This window comes from Pleurodeles waltl, chromosome 10 (genome assembly GCF_031143425.1).
Source record: "Pleurodeles waltl isolate 20211129_DDA chromosome 10, aPleWal1.hap1.20221129, whole genome shotgun sequence".
Classification (NCBI taxonomy): domain Eukaryota; kingdom Metazoa; phylum Chordata; class Amphibia; order Caudata; family Salamandridae; genus Pleurodeles; species Pleurodeles waltl.
The window spans coordinates 51,223,882-51,237,277 of NC_090449.1; positions in this window are offsets into that span (position 1 = coordinate 51,223,882).

The window sequence follows — 13,396 nt, forward strand, 5'->3', positions numbered from 1 at the left end:
CTTTCTATGAGTCTTAGGGGCATATTTATACTCTGCGCTGATTTGGCGTAATTTTTATTGTTTGCTAATTCAGTGCAATCTTATCTATATATTTATATTTTGATGCTAGACTAGTCTAACATCAAAATAATGGAGTTAAAGTAATTTTTGGGATGTATGAAACCACCTTGCGTTAACGAGATGCAAGGTAGGCGTTCCCGTCCCAAAAATGACTCTAAAGCGCTAGCGCCTTATTTAACCTCCTGTGCAAAAATTATGCACAGGAGGGAGGTGGGCCTAAATAATGGCAATAAGCCTGCTTAGTGCCATTATTTAACGCCTGGGTCAGGGCAGGCGTTAAGGGACCTGTGGACCCATTTCCATGGTTGAACACCATGGAAAGAGCCCACAGGTGCCCTCCCCAAGCCCCAGGAACACCCCACCCACACCAGAGGATGGGGGACCCCCCGTTGCAGGTAAGTAGGGTAAGTAGAGGGAAGTGTTTTAAATCTTTTTTTTAAGTGCCATTAGGGCCCTGACATGGGCCCCTGTACATGGCACCGGGTGCAATGGCCACGCCCACGGGACCCTTGTCCCCTGTGCTGGCCATTGGGGTGATGGGCATCGCTCCTGTCTTCTATAAGAGAGGAGTCATGTGGTATGGATGTTTTTGCATCAATAAATGATGTTAGGCTGGTTAGAGTCATTTATCTTTTACTCTAACCTGCCTAACGTCATTTTCTGGTGCAAAACCCCCTTCTCCCATACCGCCACCCCTACCCAGCTAACGTCATTTTCCTTGACGTTAGCCCACCCTTTGTGCCGGACTCCGCCATTCCATAAATTTGGCACCCAGCTGGCGACCTAAAATGGCGCAGGCTGGCGCTATACTTTCTGATGCAAAACTGCGTTTGCAAAGTTTTTTGTCAAAAAGTATAAATCTGGGCCTTAGATTGTAACACAGCTCAAATGCAGTGATTCTATCTGGAAAGGCACTTTTAGCCATAAGTTAATGCTTGCAGCAATTTAGACTTTATGATCTCTATAATGGTTTTTGATATGGGATTTTGTAGATGAGCATTGCTGGACCTGGCCCGCTCTGCAGAGTCACCACCTTGCTGAATTCATTTTGTTGGTACTTTGCTACTGCCAACTGGTGCTAAAGTGCTTGTGCTCACTCCTCTAAACATGGTTTGATTGGCATATACCCAATTGGCATTTTTAATTTACTTGCAAGTCCCTTGCAGAGAGGTATACCATATACCCAAGGCCTGTAAATTAAATGGTACCAGTGGGCCTGCAGCATTTATCGTTCCACCCTCCTAAGTAGCACTCTAAAGCCAGTCTCAGGCCTGCCATTGCAGCCTCAGGGCAGTGCCACACTGGCATGTCAACTTGGCATTTAACCCCCCTTACCAAGATTTAAATTCCAATTTTATTACATAAACGTCACCACTGAGGTAGCCCCTAGGTACCCCATAGGGCATGGTGCTGTGTAATTAAAAGGGAGGACATGTACTTCTAAGTTCTAAATGTCCTGGTAGTGATAAACTTCAAAATGTGTTTTTCAATACTGTGAGGCCTATCCCACCTATATAAAAGATGATAGCCCTAAGTGGGCAGTCTATAGAGGTAGAAGAAAACTTATCATCGTTGACTTCAAGCCTTCCAAATTTTTCCTGAAATGCAAAGTCAAAAACAAGAAGCATGACCAGTAGCTTCTGATCGTTTAAGAAGTAGGTGCAGAGCTGGAAGTCAAGCTGTTCACTACTTTTCCACTACGTACAACAGCTTCACAATCTCCAACATGGAAAAAGAACAATCCGACATTTTTTCAAGCTCCTTGTCCAATGATCTTGATATGGATTGGAACCCAAATGAGACATACTGATACCTGGGAGGAGAGATGAGGGAAATTAAAGGTACATATATGCCTTGGAAGTGAGGGATGTGATGATGAGCCTGTGATAGTTAGTGTGGAGATTTTGCACAGAGGAGTGCTCACCTCCGTTCAACCTGATCTTAGTCATGCTAGTCTGCCAGCACTGCATGTTTCCATCTTTTTCGTACCTCAAAAACTCACAGAAACTACCAGTTACTGAAGTCACAACTTGGCCTCTTCCTAGAAAGAGGCCAGAACATGGCTTTATTATCATAAGAAAGCTCAGTGTGGGACTTTGTTGCACTCGGGCCAAATAAGCAACACATCACAGAATGCTAATTTCGCAAAACAAAGTTCTTCTGGTAAGCCCGGTGGATTATTATTAAGGCTCCTGGTTTTCTGATTAAACTGATTTATACATATAAATACAGACAGAAAAATATTTTTTCTTTGTCTGTTTTTATAAATAGAAACAGAAAAATGCCAATAAATATGTTCAACTTTGCTGCTGTTTGCAATGAGAAGACGAGCCTTTCCGAGATAAGCAGGGAAAGGGCTTATTGTATTTTAGCTGAGCCAGTAACAAAGGGCAACGTTAAGGTGCCATCAGGCCTCCTTTTGTTTAAGTATCCTGGCTGAGAGCTATGCGGAGGGTGGAGGGAGATGCACAACTAAAAGCAATTAAGGCAAAACAAATGCACACAGCTTATCACTTCACAGATACTTAAGAGTCCCTCGATCCAAGAGATATGGATGCACTGTAGGGATGTTAGATGTGTTGGTCTGTCCCAGTCTTTACACAGATAGCAATTTAAATACCACTATAGCATTATTCATCCCAATTTAGGGTGTCAGAGCGCTTACATCACACGTTATATTGACAATAAATCAGACAGTAAGGGTTACAAGGTCCTTCACAGCTCACTGTGCTATATTAGAAGGATTGTAGTATATTAACTGCAAGTAACAAAAGGATCTCTTTGTTAAAAGCAGTAACTCATTTATCCATTTACCCATCCACATAAATCTATCTAAACCTATAACCTATAACAAAAAAGCGCTCATTGCCTATTTAAAGAAATTTGAAAAAATACTAACTGCAGCCTTTTTTTCTTGCGACAAAAAAAGTGGATAAATACAGATAAAATGATCAGAAAATAAATATTGATAAATACAGATGGAAATGTTAAAAAAATAAATACCATAAAAGCGGGAGTCCTAATTATTATGTTACAAGGGGCCAACAACAAGTGTGTAGTCAAAGCCCTTCAAAAACGTAACTGCCGGTGGTGTGGTGAGAGAAGAAGTTCAACTAACAGACGGAGGTTGTGGTGAGCAATAAGAGGATATCAGTGTCATGTGAAGCAGCCCTGCAACAATTGTACATACCAACACAAGGGACAGAGGAATATTGTGAGCTCAAAACAACTAAGTAGCCTATACGCTCATCGTAGGCCACTACTACCCTTGATATTATAAAGCAGACAGTCACAACAACCAATTATCAAGGCTATGTTTGATACAAAAGTAACCGGAACTAGCAAAAAAAGTATCAAAATAGTAACTGATTAGTTTTTCTGTTTATCGAGTAGTAAAGATACAAACTCCCAGAAAGTGTTTCATCAACTGTAGGCTTAAGCAGTTGACTTCAGCAAGGCTTGTGTTGCATTGAGCTATCTTCAGTATCTGCAGTATTATAATATCCCAAGCAGTACTCAGTGGAATAGTATCTACAAGCATGTTCCTAATCTCTTAGGGCCTCGGGATACCATTCCCCTGCAAACATAACTGCTGGATTTAAAAGAGAAGAAGTTAACTGATAGAAGGAGGCAGGGAGGAAGCAGAATAAGATGTTGGTGTGAACCGAAGCAACCCTGTGCAGTCACTACCCACAGCAAACTCAGAATAGAACTAGGTATAGATAGCTGTTGTCATCCCAATGCACCCAAGCAGCTTATGTGCTACCTGTAGGCCACTACTAATGGAGACATCAATAAGAAGACAGTCACAACATCCAACCATCAAGGCTATGTTCACTATGGGGTCACCATGCCACAGAACCTAGAAGTCAATCTAAACAGTGGGTAGCTGGTGAAAATGTTAGCACTTGACCTCTTCACTTTTTCTTCTGTGGAAGGATTTGTTCAATTTGGGGAGACCCTCTGCCAAAATGTAAGGTTTCCAGGCAGGCCAATTTTCACCAAAAGGCACTGGCAAAGCCAAGAGTCCCAAATTCCAGACCTATAAACTTTGCCAATGTTTATGCTGTGGATCTCCGGGGCTAAAATCAGCCTGGGGAGGGGTTGCATGCTCCTCCCCTTAGTTTTAATTAGTGGCACTAGAGATGGGGTGCCCAGGGCCTGTCAAGGCTTGGGAAGGGGGCCACATAGACCACCTCACCTTTATTGTTTTAAAAAAAAACCTGGGGGATAGGGTCCCCATTGCCTTATAAGGTTCAAAAGAATAGGAGTCCCTGGTGCCAAAATCTGCCCAGAGAGAGAGGCCACATGCCCTCCCTCCCCCTAAAAATAACATCAGGTCAAGGGGGATTGGGCCCCTGGGGCCATAGTCAGCCCGGGTAGGGGGCCATCGGCACCTCCTCCCCTTTATTTAAATGAGTGGCCCTGGAGAAGGGGGTCCATAGGGCCTAACAAGGCTCAAGAAGGGAGGAATGTATCCCCCTCCCCTTTATTTAAATAGATGGGGATGATCTCTGAGGCCGATAATCACTCAGGGAGGGGGGTTGTGTGGCCCACGTCTCCATAAAAAAACACACAGCCCTTGGGGATGTGAAACCCAGGACCTAAGGAACTAGGTAGGCAAGTAAAATGGTACTCACACACCACTATGTAAACTATAAAACAAACGACCACGCATGTTGGATGATGTCATAAATGTCATAGAACATGTCATGAGTGATTTCATGTGTGAGGTAATAAGCAGTTCATGGCTGGGCGCAAGTTATAGTTAGTGCTGCTAAATGTAACTGGGGAATTTCTGTTTTTTTAGTTCAAAAAATGAATGTTGCCATTGACAAATTCCCCTAACTATAAAGCTACTTCTTTTGTTTTTAGTGAATATATATATATATATATATATATATATATATATATATATATATATATATATATATACCTTTCGTCAGAATACTTGCCCTCAGTTCACAATCCATTCACCCAGGCAGATCCAGGAGACAGCACAAGCTGGTACGAGCTGTTTGCTTTTTTTAAAGGAAATTTATTTTCAGATATTCAATTACAAAAATACAAAGTGTGAGGTGCTACAAACAAGCTGGCCTATGTGCTTTGGCAGAAAGACTTTGACTGGGCCATCACTTAATACAGTGTAAAACACCTATTTAAAAAAACATCCTCCTTATACCCACTCCTAATCTTTAAAGAGATATACATACATACTACAAGTAATACATGTATTCCATTCACTATTATAGATACAATCCTTGGAATCAAATTTTGTTTTTAACAACCAAAATAAACATAATATGTTTATAATTTATTTCATCAAACATTTACCCCATCATGACATTTACTTTCATTTTCTCTAACTTGTAGTAAAGTACTTTGTAATGGGTTTGAGAGTAATAGAGACTGTCATGGATTACTATCTTACTCCAGAAAGTTTTTGTTATTTAGTGTTAATCTGTTCAGTAGTTTATTTAGATATTAAATAAAGTTCAAATTTGTATATATCTAGAGAGAGAAGTAAAGGCTCCACGAACCCTTACGATCTCATGCTGGGATCTGATTGGCTGCCAGCACTTCAACAAATAAGTGTTGGCAGCCATCTCTGTTATAGTCCCTAAAAAAAAAGATAAAACATAAGAACATGGCGCAGGGTAGGGATACACAGACCCCTTGGCTCTGGTGCTAGGGTGCCAGAGGGACCCCTTAGGGCAAAAAAAGCACTTTTAAAAATGAATACTTTGCAGCAAATTGGGTTGCGGATTTGCAGCTAAAATTTTAAAAGAACAAGTGTTGTCTCCTGTGCTTGTTTTAGTAAAGCCCCGGGGTGGGCCAGGTCCCTGGGACATGTCGAAAATAAAGGAGGGGGGTGCATGGGGTCCATCTCAGGGCTTATTTATGCCCCAGGGACCACCTACTTCCTGGGGCTTAAAGAAATAGTCAGGGGGCCATGCGGCCCCCGCACCCAGGGACAACCAGGTGTAAAATCTTGCAATTATAGTAGGCGGTCTTGCAGACTCCCCCAGGCCCTGGGGACCACCACCTGCCTGGGGCTTACAATCTATTATGTGCTTGGTTCGCATGGCACCCCGCAGCTCCAAGGGCCGCCACCTCCCCAGGGCAATTGTGTCAAAATAAGGAGGGCTGCACAGATCCCCCTCACAGCCCTAGGGGCCACCAACTCCCCAGTGCTGTTTTGATTATATGCAGGGGGGCTGCCTGCCACCTCCCACAGCACCATGGCTGTCACCTCCCAGTGCCGATTTGAAAGAATGGAGGGGATCAGTTGCAGATACCTGACCCTGGGGACCACCCCCTCCCCTGAAGCTGTTTAAATGTTGCAGGGGTGCTGCACAGTCCCCCTCATGGAGTCAATAATGGCCCTTGGGCACACCACTCCACAGGGCTGGCTCCTGCTATGTTCTGGGGTGCACACGCCCAGGACACAGCAGTGTGCTCTGACTTGGCGGGAGCTTTGACAGCTCCAGTCGATCCAGAGCTAATACAACACCTCTCCCAGCAAGCGAGAGCTGTCAAACAGCTCTTGCTTGCTGGGAGTAGAGGTTTCCTCAGGTTCCTTGCCCACAGACATGCTGTCAGGGAAACAGAAGAAATGATTGCTCTTACAGGCATGGGGCTGCATGAATAGCAGCTCGACCTTCGTGACAGCAATGCTAGCTCCCGCAGGAGGCACTATGCTCGCTCGGAAGGGTGCATTCAGGCTCCTCCTCACATCCCCAACAGTGGTGACTGGGTGCCCAGGGCAACACCCAGGTGACATAGCACGGCTCTGCGGGTCCAGCTTTAGCACCAATGGAGCCCCCAATGACCAATTCTGCCACAGATTCTTTCACTCCCACCCTTTGACAGTGCCCCTCAAGCCTCCATAGCCTTTCTCTCAGATGCATTTAATTATTTTTGTAGCACCACTCATACAAGTGTAGGATGCCAGAGCACTTTACATCACACTCAGGTTACACAGAGACAATCAATCGTAGGCGTGTAAATCAGTGTATAGGAAATGTTACATAGGACAGAGGACTACAAGGTGTAGAAGTCATGTCACCCATACTGGTAGGCAGTATAGTTTAAGAGTGCTTGGTCTGGAGAAGCACAAACTCAATTTTTAAAACTTGGTTTTTAACACCCTGGTTGGGGGTTCTCTTTAATAATAAGAATTGATTTCTACTCAAATCAACCCATTTTCCTACTTTAGGTTAATGAAAGACTGGGGAAAAAGTCTAAAGCTCTAATCTATTCCTTGAAGTTTGCATGCGGCTCTTTTATGGCACTTAATTGCTCACTGTTCTATAGTAGGATTTGAACTTCTAAATTGCAAGCAACAAAGGGATCTCTGACAAAAGCGATAACCAACCAATTCACATTGCATGCACTTTGTGATCTGCATGGTAGACGTTCTTTGCAGCAGGGTATATTAAACCTCTGTGCTAGTGCCACCTTATGATGAGTCACAACTTCCACTAGGCAAAACTCCGATCTCTCTCCAGGAACAACATTAGTCATGGAGCTGTCTTTAAATGTTTATTGTTGCCGGAAAACAGTTGGAGGCAAGAAACGTGGCAGCAGTTGCATTTGAAACCATAATAAACGTGCAAATACAGTGCCCCCACCCGAAGTCGGCACCCGGTGCGGTGGCACCAGTTGCGCCGCACTAGAGTAGGCCCGGAATATGTATTAAGGCCGGGCCACAAGGGATTGGGTCTACAGGGCCAAAATTGGCCTGGGAAGGATGGCCACACGCCCCCCTCCCCCAATATGAAACCCCAGAGACACCCTCTTACACCCATTCTCACACCCAGAGAGGCAGGCCCTGTGGCCAACCCCAGTGCCTGGCAGTGGCTGAATTAACGTATGGCGTTACATTAAAAAAAAATACTGAAAGAAATAAAGGCGCTGATTGGCCAGGAGTCCGGGGGAAGTGACGAGAGGCAGGGCAGGAGCCCTTTAAATTGGAAGAGCGCTCCCGCCGTCGCGGGACGCCCTGATTGGCCAGGAGTCCGGGGGAAGTGACGAGAGGCAGGGCAGGAGCCCTTTAAATTGGAAGAGCGCTCCCGCCGTCGCGGGATGCGCTGATTGGCCAGGAGTCCGGGGGAAGTGACGAGAGGCAGGGCAGGAGCCCTTTAAATTGGAAGAGCGCTCCCGCCGTCGCGGGACGCGCTGATTGGCCAGGAGTCCGGGGGAAGTGACGAGAGGCAGGGCAGGAGCCCTTTAAATTGGAAGAGCGCTCCCGCCGTCGCGGGACGCGCGCGGGCGGCGCCCGGGCAAAGCCCGGGCCAAGGGCGGGCCCGTCCTTGCCCGTCATTGCCCGGAAGAGGCCGGGCTGGGCCACCCCCCTTTCGTACACAGGAAGCACGTTGTTGCCAAGGAGTTGTTGAAAAGAAGGAGCCTTGTCAACCCACATCGTGTGGCCAAAGGAGGTCGGCCTGAATTATATCATTCTTATCCCGACTCCCAAGGCCCCTGGGCAGTGGTTGATAACTATCTACCCACCCGGACACCTTCTCAAACATAGGGCCCGTCTACTCCTGTCTTTGATCGTCTGAGGCCGGGCTGGGCTCCGTCTCTCTATTCTGTTACTCAGATTCTGGGACCTGATTTGACACAAACCACAACATACCTGCTAGAAGGATCGTTTTGCTGCCAAGAGTCCGGTAACAACCTCAGCTCTAATTATTTGTATCTGCTGTTTTTATTTAGAATTATGGGGAAAAGGAAGGCTGTTGGCCCGCCGGCTCCACTGGAAGGTATAAAAAAGCAGAAAAAACGACCTAGGAAAACAACTATTAAACCTGCCCAAGGGGAATCGAAATCACTCGATGAGATTGATCAACTTTTCGAGGAGGTAGAGGCTATACTTAACAGCGAACTAGGCACTCATGGCCTTTTGCCCTTGAAGAAGCCTCCACTCCAACCTAAAACGATTCAGGAGTTTTTTATCAAGAATAGGGAAGCTCGACCAGTAAATACTGGGGGTTCAACAGATTGTGCAGGGAAATCATCCGCTGTTAATGCCACTGCTCCCTCTTTCCTGCAGGGTATCGTGACTGGTAGCAGTATCTCCAATCACTTTCAAACCCAGGAGATTTTGCACATGGAGGAAATGGAACGCACACCCCTGCCATTGAGTCCGGAGATAAGGCTGGTCCCTAATATTCCATGCAAAAATCGTTTCGAGCTTCTGTCTGAGGGAAGCGCTGTGATTGAGGTCCACGACCCTCTTTCAGCTGCTAGGGCTATTGAAGCTGCCTCTTCCCTGCCTATTACTACTGAAATGTGTTCTGATGTGTCTGACAATGCAGCTAAATTGCCCTTAATTCTTCAGAGAGTAGACGAAATTAAGAATCTAGTCTTGCAGCTAACTAAACTGCTACAGGGGAATATGGCCAAACTATCGGGATGCATTTGCCAGAAGACAGAGGCAGAAGGGGCAGGTGGGACTTTGGCAGCTGATTCTGCTACATTTAATACTAAAGCACGTGAGGGGCTAATTAATCACGCCCAGAGAGCTGGATCCCATAGGAGGGTCGCTGAAGGTAGTATACCTTCCTATATTATGAACCCTAGAAATATACTCACTGGGTGCAATAGTATCCCCCTCGGCGGAGACAAGACAAGGAACGGGGAAGATCCTATTGGAAGCCTCTTTGCCCCATTGAACCGTCAGTCTGCTTCAAGGCAAAATCCTACTTCCAATTTACCGATAAATAGGGATAGCCCTCTGTCAACCAATAGGAAGTTATTTGACAACCATCAAATTAAGGATCCAGCTTGCATTATTCCTTCTCGAAGAACAAATAGTGCTTTAGGCGGGACTCCTAATAGTATTGGTCCCAGACACAGAGCCAACACTCTTTTCCTAAGCAATGTCCCAAAGTTGCCACCCAGGTCTGTTGAGGACCAAGAGTCTAGACTTAATAAGGTTATTTACTGGATACGCAATCGACAGGGTTGCCTTTCAATTATACGTTCGGACATTCAAAAAACAGAAAGATGGAGTCCCCCTGGGTCAAACCTCGATGTAATCATGATTGTGTTCCACGATAAATTCTTGGCAGACCAACTTATTGACTCTGTTGAACGCAAGGGACAACACAAAGAGCTAAAAGGAGGAGGCATCAGGCTGGCCGCTAATTTAATTGACCCAAAACAGACTCCTGTGTTTGTCCCAATTGCTAATACCAATGAGAGAGGCTCTAGGGAAGAAGGCGTCTTTCTGCATCCGGGGCATGTATGACTGTCTGCCCAGGAAGCCGCCTATCAGGATAATCTAGTGGCACCTTCAATAGACAAATTAGAGAAGTACCTTGCTATCGAGTCGAACTATAAGGATGTCCCATCCCCTAAACATGGGGCTGCATTGGGAACTAATGGGTTATCCATTATGACTTGGAATCTTGCGGGCCTTGCTAGGAAATTGGATGATGTGGACTGGGTTGCCTATATAAAGTCACAAGATGTGTGTCTCTTTCAAGAAACTTGGGCCGAGGGCCAACCAAGCATGGATGGGTTTCTTTCATTTTATATCCCTGCACTGCCTTCAGAGAAAGCAACTGGTCGCGCAAAAGGGGGTCTTTTAATCCTTTTAAATTCAAAGCTCCAATGTGACTATAAGGTTTTAGAATTTGATTGTCCCGACTTGATGGGTTTACAAATTTCTTTTAATCAAAATTTTAACATAATCTTAATTAATGTTTACGCCCGTTCTGTTGCACGTGGTACAGAATCACACATTTTAACTTTACTCTTTGACTTTTTAGACACGCTACAAACTAATTCCTACTTAATTATTGCAGGAGATGTAAATTGCACTTTCGAACCCTCAGCGTTTCTTAGTGATTTAACTGCGGATGAGGACGAATTATGGGGTATTGCACAATTGGATGGTGATAGTTATCCTCCACGCTCTCGTGTAGCAACTCAGCTTGCTACACTATGCTTAAAGTTTGGCCTAAGGGCCTGTAATGGTCGAACTCCTTCTGATTTAAACTTGGCACCGACATTCCTACGAGGTTCTGTGGCCAGCGTAATTGATTATTTTCTGGTGGATGTGCGTCTTTGGCCATTGCTGCTAGATATGAGGGTAGATTCAAGATGCGAGAGCGATCACTTTCCATTGTTGCTCACCCTTGCTGGGAATATCTTTGGTAGAACCTTGAATATGCAAACATCAATGGCCCCTCCCCCTATTTTAAACAATGCTTATACAAAGGTGAAGTGGCCAAAAGTCATGTCAAACCCCTATTTGCTATGTAAGATCTACCAAGTGTTCTTAGATAATCTGTCAGCCTATGAAGACTTCGAACCAGAAGCCATTCCACTTCTTGATATTCACGAAGATATGATGGTTAAACTTCAAAGTGTCTTTTATAAAAAGGTAGCCACGGCAAACCGGCAATATGGGGGTTCACCTAACAGCAGTTGGTTTAATGATGCATGCATGAGGGCTAAGACTGAGTTAAGGAAGGCTATACTGGCCGGGTATACGGGGGCAATCAAACAAGCAAGATTCACGTATAAAAAGATAATCCTACAATCAAAAAAAGCTTGGGAAGATGCTATTTGGCAGGACTTGCTAGATGCTACTAAAACAAACAACAATACGCTTTTTTGGGAACTGCTGACTAAGCACGAGAGAGGGGGTAGGTTTATACAAAGGAACCATATTCAACCTGGTACCTGGGTGGATCATTTCTCTCTCTTGTACGAAGGAACTGCCTCCACTGGGACTGTCGATTGTGAGAAAGTGGGACTATACCCCCCAATTTCACCCAATGCTAACCTTGCCACTTCTCCGTCCAGTGGGAATCTATTTAACTCTGAAAGTTATATTTGCTTTTCTCTAGAAGAAACTGCAGACGCCATTAAATCTCTAAAGACAGGTAAAGCCCCAGGCCCTGATAAAATTCCAGGTGACCTTTATAAATCAGAGTTACCCATCTGGACCTGGTATATTAATATGCTGTCAAACAAAATCGCAAAAGGAGGACAGATCCCTGAGACGTGGAAGGGTGTAGAAATTATTCCAATATATAAAAAGGGCAACGTAAATCTTCCAATTAACTACAGACCGGTCAGTTTAATTGACAACCTACAAAAATTTTTTGCAAAACAATTGTTAGTTAGACTGACGAGTTGGGTGACGGAGCAGCAGATCCTATCACCACTTCAGGCAGGGTTCCGCTCTAGAGTTAGCACGGTTGACCAGGTATTTAGGTTGACCGTGCTACACTGGAAATATGTAGTCTTGGCAAAGCAAACACTATATGTCACTTTTGTAGACCTGCGCTCTGCCTTTGACCTGGTCCCTAGAGACAAGCTTTGGGGAGTGCTACACAAAAGAGGGGCACCATCTGATATCATTCATTTATTAACACGTATGCATGAAGGCACATACGCTCAAGTAAGATGGGGTAACCAAGGCGAACTGACTAACAAGTTTCCCATTAAAAGAGGTGTTCGTCAGGGATGTGTCCTAGCGCCACTTTTGTTTTCTTTATTCATTAACGAGGTGGTCCAAGAACTCATGACATGCCAGAATGATGCTCCCAGCTTAGGCAATCAGAAAATCCCAATTCTTCTTTTTGCGGATGACTCTCTATTGATCTCAAAGACCCCTATGGGGCTGCAAATTCTTGTGGATAGATTTAAATCATTCTGCTGGAATTTTGGTTTAGAGCTGAACTCGAAGAAAACAAAATTGATGGTGCTTCGCTCTGGCTCTCGTAAGAAGTGTTCGATCAGGTTAGATGGAGCTATTTTGGACCAGGTTAGCTCTATCGACTACTTGGGTGTGAGGCTTACAGACTCACTCCTCTGGGACGAACAAGTCGGTAAGAGTGGCGGGCTTTTGCAACATCGGGCAGCATCCATATTACGCCTTTACAGGAATACGATCGCTAAAGTTGTGTCTCCAGCAGTAAAGATCTATGTGGCCAAGGCACAGGGTGCTGCTGTTTATGGTGCAGAGATTTGGGGCATGACAGATAGCAGTAGGATAACTAAAATTGAGAATAGCTTTGCTCGGGGTCTATGTGCTTGTCCCACTAGCACCCCATTAACCCCCCTTTTTTTAGATCTAGGGCTTAAACGTATAGCCGATTTGATTATCTTACGGCCCCTACTATATTGGGTGAGGCTTTGGGTAGTTCCTGAACTGGCTATATATAAGTCTTCCCTATTAGAATTGTTAAAAACCTCTAACTCCATGTCCATACCATGGATCAAACACGTATCTAGTTGGTTTTGCATGCTAGGACTGAGGAACTTCTGGGAGAATCCCCAGCAACTTGTGAAGCCCCATGTAAAAGTATTG